Source organism: Scylla paramamosain, chromosome 31 (genome assembly GCF_035594125.1).
Source record: "Scylla paramamosain isolate STU-SP2022 chromosome 31, ASM3559412v1, whole genome shotgun sequence".
Lineage (NCBI taxonomy): Eukaryota > Metazoa > Arthropoda > Malacostraca > Decapoda > Portunidae > Scylla > Scylla paramamosain.
Window position 1 is genome coordinate 18,114,000 of NC_087181.1, and position 15,000 is coordinate 18,128,999.

Here is a 15,000-nt window from a genome sequence, read left to right on the forward strand (position 1 = left end):
TTAGATAATCGAAAAGATTGATGTATAAATTGTAACGAAAAATATCTTGGTAAAACATAGAATATATAATTGAATAATACGAAATGCTGGAAGAAAAGAGTCATATAAAAGAAAAAAAGAAACAAAAGAACGAAGAAAAATGCAAAACTGAAACACACCACGAAATTAACAAGAAGAAAAAAAAATTACAAAACCACTATAAAAAAAGTAAAAATGGAAAAGAAAACAAAATACCTGAATAGATTAAAAAAAAAAAAAAAAAAAAAAAAAAAAAACAGAACCAAAAGAACCATCACAAAACATCGAAATGACAACACCAATTCAGCAACCACCAAAAAAATAATAATTGCATGTCCACCACCGGAAAAAAAAAGGAAAAAGAATAAAGAGGAAAAAAATGACGAGAAAAGAACACAACAAAAGTAACCAACACACAACCTGTACAAAAGGAAAAAAAAAGGTCAAAATTCAGATCAGATTGAAAATTACAACAAGAAAACAAGACTGAAATTATTAATACACATAAAAATATACAGTAAGAGGCGTAATAATTAGAGAATAAGGAAAGAAGAAGAAAGGGAAAAGAGAAAAGAAGAGGAGAAATAGAGGAAATAAGGAGGAAGAGGAAATATAAAGAGAGGATGAGGAGAGAAAGTAAAAAAAAAAGATGAGGAGAGAAAGTATAAAAAAAAGGAAAGAAGATACAAGGAGGAAGAGGAAGTATAAGAGAAGATAGATGTGAAGGTGATAGAGCAGAAAAATGAAAAAAAAAAAGAGAAAATAGGGAGAGAAAGAAAGGAACATGAAGGAAGAGGTCAATGAGGGAGCTGAAAGAAAAGAGAAAGAGGATGAAAAGTAGGAATAACAAAAGATGATGAAAGGAGAAAAGGATGGAGAATGAGGTAACAAGGAAGAAAACTGGAGAGATAACAGAGAATAAAAGGCAATGGAAGAGAAAAAAATAGAATTAAAGAACAAAGAAAGATGGGAAAATAGAGAACAATACAAGAGATAGGATGTAACAAGACAAAAAATTATGACAATAGGAAAGAGAGGATGAACAGAACAAGCAATCCAGAATATGGGAAACTTTATATCAGGAAAGATGAGGCTGGAGGCACAAAGAGCATTACCTGCTAAGGAGAAAATCAATCAGGCCTAGGTAGATAGGTAGATAGAATAAGGGACACAGGTAATACAGGTAAGGTGAGGCGAAGTTACATTACGATAATGGGTTCTGCTGAGAGAGAGAGAGAGAGAGAGAGAGAGAGAGAGAGAGAGAGAGAGAGAGAGAGAGAGAGAGAGAGAGAGAGAGAGAGAGAGAGAGAGAGAGAGAGAGAGAACATCCAACTTACCTACCTATTCGTACCTAAATCCTACACACACACACACACACACACACACACACACACACACACACACACACACACACACGAGAGGCAAACCACAAGGGTCGTATCCAACAATAGGGAAGGGAAGGGAAGGACAGGACAGGAAAGAGGAGAACAGAGATGAAAATGAGGAAAAGTAGAGGAAATAAGTGAAGGGAAACAAAGGATGGGAAAGAGAAGAAGAGGCAGACAAGGAAAGGGAGGGAAAATAAGAAAAAGGAAGCAAAGAAAACGAAGGAAAGAAAAAAAGGAAGAGACGAAAACGGATAAGATGAGAAGGAAAGAGAAGGAACAAAAAGAAAAGAAAAGGAAAAAGAAGGAATGGAAAAAGAAAAGAAGAGAAGGAAAAGGAAGGAAAAAAGAAAAGGGAAGACAAGGAAAGGAAATGAAAGAAAAGGAAAGGAAGGAAAGAGAAGAAAATGAAAGGAGAAAGAAAAGAAAAGGGAAGGAAAGAGAAGGAAGGGGAGGAAAGGGAAGAGAAAGGAAAGAAAAGAGAAGGAAAGGGAAGGAAGGAAAAGGAAGAGAGGTGAAGGGAAGAGAAGGAAGGGAAAGGGAAGACAAGGAAAATGAAGAGAAGGGAAGGGAGGAAGAGGAAGAGGAAGCAGAGAGAAGGGAAGGAGAGAAGGTTTTCGTCACACACTTTGCAGCAAAAATCTTCCCCCAAGTTTGTCGGAATGTGTGAGTTTAGTGTGAGGAACGTGAGGTGAAGCGGCAACACACACACACACACACACACACACACACACACACACACACACACACACACACACACACAGAGCAAACTATGTATTCAAAGTTTATTCTCTCTCTCTCTCTCTCTCTCTCTCTCTCTCTCTCTCTCTCTCTCTCTCTCTCTCTCTCTCTCTCTCTCTCTCTCTAACCTCTGCAACCTTAGGTTAATGAAGTTTTAATTGCCTATTACCTTCGTGTCTCTCTTAAGGAAACATATTCGGTAGCAACTTGCGTAAATATAGTCACAGACAGACAGACAGATACAGACAGACAAAGAGACAGATAGATAGACCGATAGATAAGTAGACACACAGACATAGATAGATTGAAGGATAGACAGATAAAAAAGACAGGTAAATAATAAGACAGGTGGGCAGGCAGCTGGTCAGGTAAGGATATATACATAGAAGCCACACCTGCTCCTGTCCCAAGCCCAGGCAATGCATGATTCTGGCCGCGTGCATGATACTGGCGAGGTGGATGTCAGGTGGTGCATGACTGGGCCGTCTGGTGAGTGACGTGTGTGAATGGCGTGTGGCTGGCATTAACGAGAGAGAGAGAGAGAGAGAGAGAGAGAGAGAGAGAGAGAGAGAGAGAGAGAGAGAGAGAGAGAGAGAGAGAGAGAGAGAGAGAGAGAGAGAGAGAGAGAGAACACAGACCCTCGTTCCCACTGATAAAATTACCAATCCATGTGAAATCAAACACAATTGAAATTTGCATTAAGCCCACAAATGTGTAAAATCAGTTAAACCAGCACAAAGCATTTCCATCGTGTAACAAAGACTGGTGGGAAAAAATAAATAAATAAAAGGCATAATTTTATATATTAACACACTTTAGCAGAGCGAGAGCGAGAGACAGACAGAGAGACAGAGATAGAGAGAGAGAGAATATCAGAGCAGCATTAAGAGTCAGCCTGCCGGAAGGACGCACGCAGGTAGCAGGTCACCATTCATTAACAGGAGTGACGTAACCTGTCCTGCACAAACACACAAGATCGTTGCGCTGCCTCACGCTCTACTCACGCTCTGGTAACAAGGCTCGCTCATCCACACACCTATGGCATTATTCAACACAAAAGTGAGTGAAAATTACTGGATCCGTTACCAAACAATGATAAAACAAGCTCAGTCCCTTTCATATATTGGCGAACAAAAAATATCCCTTGTAATAACGTGCAGGTAAATACTATTGAATCTCTCTGCAAGGAATGATAAAAGATTTGAGTCACTTTTAAAAAACTAGTAAACAAAGACCATTGTATCCCTTGTAATATAACAGATACTATTGGAATCCTTAACAAAGAATAATAGAAGATTTAAATCCCTTTCAAAAACTAGCAAACCCCCCCAAAAAAAAAAAATAATAAATAAATAAATAAAATAAAATATCCTTTGTAATATCATACATAGCAAAGAATAATAAAAGATTTGAGTCTTTAAAAAAACACAAACAAAACAAAATTACACCCCTTGTAATATAATAAACGACTTCAGTACCTTTCTAAAACCATGTAGTGAACAAAAGGGAAAGTAGAAACTATTGAATTCCTTATATACATCATCCAGTGTAAAATAAAAGAACGAATCCTTTATCTAGTGAGTGTAAGGCATTCAGTCCCTTAATCAAATGTATTCGCCATCCTGTGTTACCCTGCTCTATAAATCCACACCTGACATGAACTACACCTGCCTTCCGGAATACTTGGCGTTGTAGTTCTCTTGCACACCTGAGTATAATCCCTTAAAAAGTAATTAACTCTTCTATTATACTCCCCTTTTGCCAGTACTTCCTTAACAAGCTCCACATTCATAATTCATCAAATGATAAACTTATGAGCATTTTATTGAGACATCCGTGTAATGTCCTTGTTTTAGTGCTTCCATTTTGCAAACACACACACTCACACACACACACACACACACACACACACACACACACACACACACACGACTTTAACATTAGACTGCATAAAGATAGATAAGGAGAGGCAAGACAACACGAACTGCAGTCAAATTCTGAATAATGTAACTAGGTAAACACACACACACACACACACACACACACACACACACACACACACACACACACACACACATACACACACACACAGACAAGCCAAGAAAATGATCCAATTGAGGCGAGCGGAGTGGTGGTGGAGTGGCTGTGATGGAAGGAAGGAGGAAGGCAGTGCAAGGGAGGCGAGACAGACACCCCACCAATAGCACCTCAAGAGGCAATCACATACTGGACACACCGTCGCTCCCACAGATGCCTCGCACTCCAGACAACCTATTTATTGACCGGCCTCCCAATACTCGCATGCAGATTGGTGTTTAGTGGCCACGTCCTGCACTGACGCTCCCTGACACAAACAGAATGCCCGATGGTTAGGGGAAGTATAGTCCTCGGGAACAGCTTTGCCTGTGGTCGTGTTCATATTGTTCATTCACCTCCTTACACTGACAAGGAATGCGATAATGTTGCTGGGAATTACTGTCCTTTGGTTCACGTTGCCGAATGCATGTTTACCATAAAGCATCGCCATTAAGTACGTTTAAAAAATGCTTATGTTCATGTACGTATTTTTTTTTTCTTTTCATTTTTTTCCCCAATATAAAAGTCAATCTTATTACGAGAATTCACCTTTTTGTGTAGGTTCGCAAATGTTTAGATTTAAGCCTCGTTTAGTTCTTAATTTTAATTATGTAATATATTCTGGTGTTATGAAGATGCATAGCGTTACGAAAGTCATAAATGCATTCTTTCATTCAGCACCTTCCTACATTTTTACCATTCTCATCGTAACATTTTTATCGCATCATATAAACATACTAACCTTCAACCTGAAACCAATTCCTGGATGGCACAATCCCTTATAACGACAAAGCGCAACTTTCCTAAGACCTTAACCCTTTGACAACACTTGTACCACACTCAGCACTACAACAATACCTTATTCCTTCATTTCAATTCCCTTCTGCCACTCATCCTCTTCACTCACGCAACCCTCGGATTCCTGACAATATTACTAACTCTTCCTATTCACCAAAACCTTATTGAAATCACTACAAACAATTGCTACGGATTCCAGACAATATATCTTCACGTTACACTTGCTTTTACTATACAACTCTACACCATCACTGAACAAAAAGCACAATAATACCTGAGAAATAGCGTATCAAAATCACAAAAAAGAGTTTCGTGACATTTAATCAACAGGTAAGTAAACAACCGAGTATCCAGCAGGTAACATTAGGAAGATGAAGTGTAAAAGAGAGGAGATTGCAGAGTCCATGACAGGAGAATACAAAGAAGTGTCTGTATAAAAAGAAAAAAAAAAAAAAAAACTCATTCACCCGTTTTCTGTTGTGTTTTGCAGGCAGGACTTAAGTGATGAGTGTTATCCCTTGAGACTGTGCTTTTTCTGTATCTATTTAATCTGCTTAGAGAGAGAGAGAGAGAGAGAGAGAGAGAGAGAGAGAGAGAGAGAGAGAGAGAGAGAGAGAGAGAGAGAGAGAGAGAGAGAGAGAGAGAGAGAGAGAGAGAGAGAGAGAGAGAGAGAGAGAGAGAGAGAGAGAGAGATTGATTTCCTCACATCATGACACACATATCTCTTAGTGGTGGCGGAAAAAAATATGTCTTAAAGCTGCTGACCTGAATAAATGGAGTTTGCAGAGAGAGAGAGAGAGAGAGAGAGAGAGAGAGAGAGAGAGAGAGAGAGAGAGAGAGAGAGAGAGAGAGAGAGAGAGAGAGAGAGAGAGAGAGAGTGTGTGTGTGTGTGTGTGTGTGTGTGTGTGTGTGTGTGTAATACGCATAACAACTGGAAGGAAATGAATGCCGAGGAGTATGAGTAGGAAGAAGAAAGAGAATAAACTGGAGAGAAGAGAAAAGAGAGAAAAGAGAAGAAATTAGTTAATTGCCTCTTTTAAATTTTCATCAAGTGTAAAAATTTAAGAGAAAGATAAGAAATGAATCACAAAAAAAAAGGAACGGTGAATTAAAAAAAAAACACTTCATTAAACTTAAACAGCAAAAATAGGTAAATAAATAAACAAAACAAAAAAATAGGAAAACAAAATGAATGAATGAAAAAAATACAGAAATCTTACATAAAGTTTTTTTGAAAGAAATAAAACTTGACGTTCGCTTGAAAATTAAAACCGATTATTAAAGAGTCTGTTTAAGTCCTTTGTAACCTTGACCTCCTCCTCCTCCTCCTCCTCCTCCTCCTCCTCCTCCTCCCCCTGCTCCTGGTCCTCCTCGCCTGTTGGTTCTGGATCTCACGTTTCAGTTTCGTTGCGACTCTCCCTTCCTCTCCCTACTGAAGGAAAACAAGATATCAGCAGCCTCCCGAAGGACACGTCGCCACAATTAAAGAGTCAGTGTCAGATTATTTCGAGTCTCTCCCAAAAGTCTTCGTCAGCTGACTTACGGAGCAAAATTGATTATCAGGGCGCACGTTTTGTCGAAATGTTGAGGTTTTGTTGGTGAAAGTTTCGCTCGCTTTTTCTTATCGACAGTGCTTTTTTCTCTGGGGGATTTCCAGTGACGCACGTGTAGAGAAAAGTGAAGAAAATACACGTACTTTTATTGTTGTTATCCTTTCCTTACACCACAATTCACGTATAAAGAAAAGGACAACACACGCAGCTATAATTTTCCCTCCCAAATGCCAATCAAACTACTCCACGTCATGTACTCAGACAGAAAAAATGAAAACACACGTACTGCTTTTATCGTCTTCCTTTCCTTAAACTCCTCAATTCACGTATAAAGAAAAGAACAGCAAACTCAGCTATAATTTTCCCTCCCAAATATCGATGAAGCCATTCCATCTACTCAGAAAAATTAAAACCCACCTACTACTTTTATTATCTTCCTTTCCTCCCACTTCAGAATTCACACAAACAGATACAAAAACACAAGCACCAATAAATTCTCTCCTAAACATCAATCGGAGCACCTCACACCATGTAATTACGCTTATTATCTACGCCACCCACAGCAAGGGGCGCCACAGTACCACATAACAAGTGATTCAAGACGGTAATAACAAATCCCCTATAATCAGCATTCAGGTCCTGCCAATTCTATTACAGAAAGGAATTGAAGCCCCTATAGGGATGCAAAGCGGTTCCGATCCTCTTTGGGGAGAACGTTTAATTTTCCCACAAGACTCCCACAAGACTCGAGGGAAGAGGAGGAAGGGGGAGGAATAATTTAATCAGAGCAGATGTTGTTCGGAACACATAAAGCGGATATGATCTAGGGGTGAAAAGTAGACTTGGTGGGCCTTTCTCACCCCTCCTGTCCACCCCCTCACGTGCCGGATAGAGAGAGAGGGACACGGTGAAAAGCAGAGTGCGAGAGTGAGAGAGAGAGAGAGAGTAGATGAAGTGACGGAAGACCCTGTTATGTTAATCGCGAGAGAGAGAGAGAGAGAGAGAGAGAGAGAGAGAGAGAGAGAGAGAGAGAGAGAGAGAGAGAGAGAGAGAGAGAGAGAGAGAAACGACCGAGATCTGAGAAATACTGAGGGATGTGATGAAGGAAGTGAAGTGGAGTGTGGTGAGGCGAGGCGCGCTTACCTTCACATCACCTAGCTGGGAGACTGAAGGGTGAAGCGTTGGTGACTTAGGAAAAGGCGACGATGGCGGGAAAGGAGAGAGAGAGAGAGAGAGAGAGAGAGAGAGAGAGAGAGAGAGAGAGAGAGAGAGAGAGAGAGAGAGAGAGAGAGAGAGAGAGAGAGAGAGAGAGTAGTGAAGGAAGGTGGTGAAGAGGGAGTGATTGATGGTGATTACGAGGAAGGTGATGGTGAGGGAAAGTGAAGGAGAGTGTTGAAGATATGATAGATGGTGATTGGGGAAATGATGGCATGAGAGAGAGAGAGAGAGAGAGAGAGAGAGGGAGAGAGAGAGAAAAAGAAAAAGATCATCATTCCTTCCTTCATCTTTTTCCACATTTCCACACGCGTTATTTGTTCCCGGCGGCAAATGCTTTCATAAATGAGGAAAACTGAGACAGATGCACACGTTCAGGACAGCGAAGGGAAAATAACTTCAGGAGGACGCCGTGTTGTAATGGTCAGGTGGTGCCTCGCTGACAACTGCTGCCATTCACTTGCTGTTTAGAGAGAGAGAGAGAGAGAGAGAGAGAGAGAGAGAGAGAGAGAGAGAGAGAGAGAGAGAGAGAGAGAGAGAGAGAGAGAGAGAGAGAGAGAGAAGAGGAAGATTAATACAAGGAGGGTAATAAGCGAGAGAATGCGGAAGAAAGAGGAGGAATAAGAGGATGAGAAGAAAGAATGTGTAAGGAAGAGAAGAAATGGATGGAAAATAAAAAGGAAATAGAAGATAATAAGAAGGAACAGAAAGGTTAACATTGCCTAGAAGACCAAGAGATAATGGGGAGGAAGAGAAGGAGAAACAAAAAGAAAATAAGAAAAATTGAAGAAAAATAACAATGAAGAGAAAAACTATCACCATTTTGAAGCAGTAAAAAAAAAAAAAAAAAAATAGGAGAGAGAGAGAATGAAGAAGGAAGAGAAGGAACAGAAGGAGGGTTAGAAGGAACAAAAAGACTAATATCATTTTGGAAAGTGAAATAAGTGGAGGAAAAAGGAGAAACAGAAATGCGAGGTTTGCTTTGAATGGAAAATTGAATATAAGGAGGAAGAAAAGACGAGTAATTTTGAGGGTAAAGTGGAATAAGAGAAGGAGGAAAGAAGGAGAAACACGGCGACTGTCTGGAGGAGATAATGGAATGGGAGGACAAGGAGGACAAAAAGAAACACACGACTCTTTTGAAGGGATAATGTGATAGGAGGAAGAGGAGGACCAGGAGGAGGAGGAGGAGGAGGAGAATGAGGAGGAGGGGGAAAAGGAGGAAGAGGAAGTTGAAAAAAAAGGAAGAGAAGGAATGGGAAAAAGAAAAGAGATGGAAAAAGAAGAAAATGAAGAGAAGAGAGAGAAGAAAGCGAAAAGAATGACAGGGAAAAATATAGACAAAGAAAAGGAAGAGAAGGAAGTGAGGAACAGGAAAATGATAAAAAAAAACATAGACGAAGAAAAGAACGAAAAGTGAGAGTGGAAAAGAATACAGATAAAAATGAAGGAAAAAAAATTGAAGATAAAGAATGATCACCATGAAAAAAACACTTACGTACGTCTTGCAATTTAGATACGGAACTGAACTTCACATAATTCCTTCACTTATTTATTCATTTGCTTACACATATATTTTTTTACGCTAAACATTTTTTTTTTCCCCCTAACAAAGCCACATTCATCAAAGTCCCAATTACTACATACATCCCGTGTTTTGTGATTCGCTCAACAACAAAAAACATTCAGGAAACACGTGGAAAAAAATTTGATGTATGTATGTATGTATGTACGAGTATATATGCACATTTTTTCCCATATCATATTTTCCCTCCACCGTGATATAACTATTGGATGAGTTTGCATACACCTCTCTCTCTCTCTCTCTCTCTCTCTCTCTCTCTCTCTCTCTCTCTCTCTCTCTCTCTCTCTCTCTCTCTCTCTCTCTCTCTAGGTCATCCTCCCTTCCTTTTTTCCATCTTTTTTTCCTTTCTGTTTCGTTTTTTTATCCACTGTTTCATTTATTCTCCGTCCTCTCTCTCTCTCTCTCACCCCTCTCCCTCTCTCTCCCTACCCACCCCCATCCTCTCATCCCTTCCAAAGCCCCCCAGTAACATAGAAAACGAGAAGACACTTTCACCTAAGAAGATACTGTGGACAGCAGACATTCTTTAGCCCCACTGGCAGGAGTATCAAGGAGAGACAGGCTATTGAGAGGCCCTGGGCAGACCGAACCTTGAGGGAAACTCCAATAGCAAGCCTGTCCTAGAATTGAAAGGTGAGGACCAGACGTGCCCATCCATCTCTCGCGGGAGTGGATGGAAGGAACTGTAAGGGAAGGGAAGGTAGGAAGGTGCGGGAGTGTTAAGGGAGTCATGAAGTTAGGTTTACTCTTTTTGGGGGGTGTTTGTGTAAGACGGCTGGGGAGGGAGAGAGGGAGGGATGGTCGAAGAAGGAAGGGTGGGATAGAGAATGAAGAAGAATCTCTCTCTCTCTCTCTCTCTCTCTCTCTCTCTCTCTCTCTCTCTCTCTCTCTCTCTCTCTCTCTCTCTCTCTCATTTTCTGGGTACACTCCTCCTCCTCCTCCTCCTCCTCCTCCTCCCACAGTCTATTTTTGCTTGACCTCCTCCTCCTTTTCCGGATCTTACATTCTTGTTAACCTCCAGAATTTCACGTCTTACTTCTTTCTGAGTCGGCACGAGAACTCCTGCCCCTGTGTGTGTGTGTGTGTGTGTGTGTGTGTGTGTGTGTGTGTGTGTGTTCAGGGTGTCACGAAGGGCGCGTCACAAACAAGAGCAGCACAGAATATGGCGCTTGGTGATCTATATGGTAATTATCTTCCCCTATGTAGAATGAGAGAGAGAGAGAGAGAGAGAGAGAGAGAGAGAGAGAGAGAGAGAGAGAGAGAGAGAGAGAGAGAGAGAGAGAGAGAGAGAGAGAGAGAGAGAGAGAGAGTAATAATAAACAGATAAGTAGGTTGAATACATTACGATATATTGGAAAAGTAACATTATGAGAGGAGTAATATTCGTCAAAAAGGGAGATAGAAGGGAATGTAAACAAAGAGTAGGAGTAATTCAATTTTCGATGATTTATGGAAAGAGAAAATACTGGAAACTAAGCTAAAAACTAATCATGTCAATACATCATGCAGAAACGCACGGCCTAACATTTATCGGCAATAACGAGAAATATATAAAAAAAAAAAAAAGAGGATATATGTAAAAAAGAAATGGAAAAAATAATAAAAACTGACGGAATAAAAATAGAAAAAAGTGAACAATAAATTTACGGAAAATAAAATGAAAGTGTGAAAAAAAATGAAAAAAATAATAAAAAAAATCATTAGTGAAATAAAAATATGGAGAAAAGTAGTAAATATTTAATAACAAAACACGGAGAAAAAATAATACATAACTGAATATACATAAAAAAAAAAACATCATCACTTTCCAGGAATCATCACACATTACATATCACAAGAAAAAGAAAAAAAAAAAAAGCACGTTGAAAATTACCATACGTAAAATGAAACGCAAATAACATGATGAATATAACAGTTACATTAGTATGACCTTCCGTGAGAGAGAGAGAGAGAGAGAGAGAGAGAGAGAGAGAGAGAGAGAGAGAGAGAGAGAGAGAGAGAGAGAGAGAGAGAGAGAGAGAGAGAATTCACATACTGCCCAGATCTCTAAGTTTAGAAAAAAATAAAATAAAATAAAGTAAAGATGCTGAAGAGAAACCCAATGAAAAAGTCTTCTATAGATTTGACCCGTTGCTGGAGGAGGAGGAAGAGGAAGAGGAGGAGGGAGAGCAAAGGAACAAAAAGGAAAAACAAGCATCAGCATCCCTATTGGTCCATAAAGGGTTGTTTGTGGGACCAAGCGTGGGAAACGTAGGAATGCAATGAGGACCTGCTGGGAATTTTATAGAAGAAAGGTTTATGGGAGGAGGAGGAGGAGGAGGAGGAGGAGGAGGAGGAGGAGGAGGAGGAGGAGGAGGAGGAGGAGGAGGAGGAGGAGGGGCGGGTAGAGATAATGTTGTTTTCTCTCCCTCTTTACCTTTCTTTATTGAATCTTCCTTTACATAGTTTTTTTCCGCTCCTTATCTCATTATCACACTCCTTTCTACACACACACTCTCTCTCTCTCTCTCTCTCTCCACCTGTACGGGGGCAGGTAATGTGTTTTGCAGCGAGGCACCAGCGAGGCACAAAACAAGGCGGGGCAAAAAACTGAGACAAAAAATGATGGAAGAAACATCATCAAATCGCATCAGGAAGGCTTTGACGGGTACCAACGCGTAATGGCTCCTCCGTACCCACGCTAGTTAAAGGCGAACATTTTGATAGATAACATTGCCTTCAGCTCCGGGCACCCATTAGCATTAAAACAAAGAGGAACAGTGATTGTTTTATCCGCCTCGCTTGAAACTACTCCATGCATGTGTGCACGTTTATTTTCATGAGATTGGGTGATGTAATGGTTAACGAGGAGAAAAAAGGGAGGATTAGGAAGGAAATGAGAGGATTAGCCACACGAAAAACAACGGGATTTACGAGAGAAGTGATTGGTGGTTTTATAGTTTGAGTAATTAAGGCAATTAAAACGTGTGGCGTGATTTTAAACTATTATGATGATGTATATATATTTTTTTGTTTTGTTTTTATTGTGTGCGTGTGTGTATGTGTGTGTGTGTCGTTGGGTAAAATGTGTCGTGTTCCCTTGTTGATATATGAACGGGCGGCACGGAAGGGTGATATTACGACTGATGTTCCTTACATAATGACCTTTCCTGGCTATTTACTTCGGTCGCGAGGCAGGAATGACACAGTGAGGGGAATATACAAAGATAACAAAAGCGAATTAAAAGGGAAAAAATGAACTGAAAAAGCACGAAGAAAATATAGAACGTATCTCTGAAAGCTTGTCTCTTTCCTGCTCTACACACACACACACACACACACACACACACACACACACACACACACACACACACACACACACACACTTCAAGCAGCACATATATGAGTGAGATATGTAATCTACTTACAAACGCACATACAGAGCCAATATTTACTTACAATAACACGTACATGGGCAGTTGAAAGCTTTTAAGCCTACACACACACACACACACACACACGTAAATTTATAAAGCCACATTATTCACTTTAAAGGATTTGCAATGTTAATTCCTCCCGGCTCATTGGTCTGGATTTATTGAGACTCTGATGATTATAATTTACAGGTTTGTCGCCGAGGGAATGTTTTGTTGATGAGGTGGCGGTGGTGGTGGTGGTGGTGGTGGTGGTGGTCGTGGTTGCGGCGATTCTCTTAGGATATACGTGAAAAGAAAACGGGAGCGAGTCAGTGAAGAAACATGGAGTTAAATAAGGAAGGAAAGATAACAAAGAAGAATATATGGGTAGATGGATGAATGTTTAAAGGAAGGGAGAGTGAGAGGAAGAAATAAAAGAAAATGGGAGGAAAGGAAGGAAGGAAGGAAGGAAGGAGGAAGGGAAGAAACAAGGGATGAAAGAGTTGCAAAGAATAGATGAATAAATGGAAGGAGAGATGGATGGTTAAGAAACGAAAAGCGAAAGGGAAAGAAGAAGGGTGAGTGGAATGAATGGGAGAAAAAGGGAAAGAAGGAAGAAAAGAAGAGAAGAAATAAAGAATAAAAAAAGCTTAAGAATAAAAAAAATTTCCTACAATCCTCAACTTCACATCTTTTATTTCTTTCCTCAACATTTTACTCTCTCTCTCTCTCTCTCTCTCTCTCTCTCTCTCTCTCTCTCTCTCTCTCTCTCTCTCTCTCTCTCTCTCTCTCTCTCTCTCTCTCTCTTCCTTACACCTTCTCGTTACAGCGATGTCTTGTTACGAGGAAAAGAAGACTCGGGGACACTGAAGTAAAAATAACGAGCGAAGTGAAAAAAAGAAAAAAAAAGAGAAAAAAATCTGACACAAAACACCTTACAGTAAGTTGTGTGTGTGTGAAAACTCTTGCATTTCGCACTTCTTTATGAGCGAGAGCGAGAGAGACAGAGAGAGAGAGAGAGAGAGAGAGAGAGAGAGAGAGAGAGAGAGAGAGAGAGAGAGAGAGAGAGAGAGAGAGAGAGAGAGAGAGAGAGAGAGAGAGAGAGACTGACAGCGAGTATTCTGTCAGTGGTGGCGTTACAAACTTCTTTTACTTGTTCTTGTACAATGTTATGCTGCTGTGTTGCTTGTCAGGTAGAGGAGGAGGAGGAGGAGGAGGAGGAGGAGGAGGAGGAGGAGGAGGAGGATGGAGAATAACAGGACGAGAAGGAAGACAAGTAGGGAAGAGAAGAAGATGAGAAGGAGGAGGAGGACGGCAAAAAAAAAAAAAAAAAGGAGGATGAGGAGGAGGAGGAGGAGGAGGAGGAGGAGGAGGAGGAGGAGGAGGAGGAGGAGGAGGAGGAGATAAGAGCAATGAAGAAAACGATGAGTACGAGGAATTGAAAGAGGAGAAGAAGAATGAGGTCGAGGATAAGGATTCAAAGACGAAGAGGAGAAGGAAGAGAAGGATGGGAGGAAAAGGAGATACAAGAGAAAGAAAAGAATGAGAATAGAGAAAACATTAAAAGGAATAAGACAAAATAGGAGGAAACGAAGACACTAGCCATGGAAAGGAGGAAAAAAGGACAAGAGAGAAGGAAAGAAAGAACAAAGGAAGGAAGAAAGGGAAAAATGAACTCGAATAGAAGGAAAAGGTATAAGGAAAAGAAACAAGAACGGAAGAAAATACGAAAGAAAAGAGAAGGAAGAGGGGAAGAGGAGAAGGACGACGAGGAAGACGAAGAAGAAAAGGAAGAGGAGATAAAAGACGAAAGACATAAGAATAGATAAGGGAGAGAGTAGAAGAAAGATTGAAAGGAATAAAACAGAGTAGGAGAAAGGAAAGAAGGTAATCAGGAAAGGGAGGAGCAGAAAAGAAGGGAAAATAAAGAAAACAAAAGAAAAAAAGGGAAAATGAACTGGAGTAGGAGGCGGAAGATAAAAAAAAGATTAGAAAAAAAACAAGGAAGAAAAGAAAAGAAGCAGACCACTGAGAAGAATAGAAAGGAGAGGAAAAAAAGAGAAAGAAGGAGAAAAGAAAGAAAATGCAACTTAAGTCATCAAAGAGAGGCGGAGAGGATGAAAAGAGAAAGAAATAAAAGCGTTCGAAAGAAAAAAAAGATGAAAGTTCCCACAAAAGCGAACATAAGACGCAGACTCTCTCTCTCTCTCTCTCTCTCTCTCTCTCTCTTCCAT

The 15,000-nt window shown here is 40.3% G+C and overlaps 1 protein-coding gene across 4 annotated transcripts in view; it reads left to right on the forward strand.

Annotated features, from left to right (window-relative positions):
* Positions 1 to 15,000, forward strand: part of LOC135088779 (allatostatin-A receptor-like) — a 222,861-nt gene that overhangs the window by 161,202 nt on the left and 46,659 nt on the right. The window contains exon 1 of one of the 4 annotated variants that reach the window (XM_063983802.1): positions 9,845 to 10,004. The exons of the other annotated variants lie outside the window; for them this stretch is intronic. The gene's annotated coding sequence lies outside the window, so the exon portion shown is untranslated. Of the gene's footprint in view, positions 1 to 9,844; positions 10,005 to 15,000 lie in introns of those variants that run through there. 4 annotated transcript variants of the gene reach the window in all.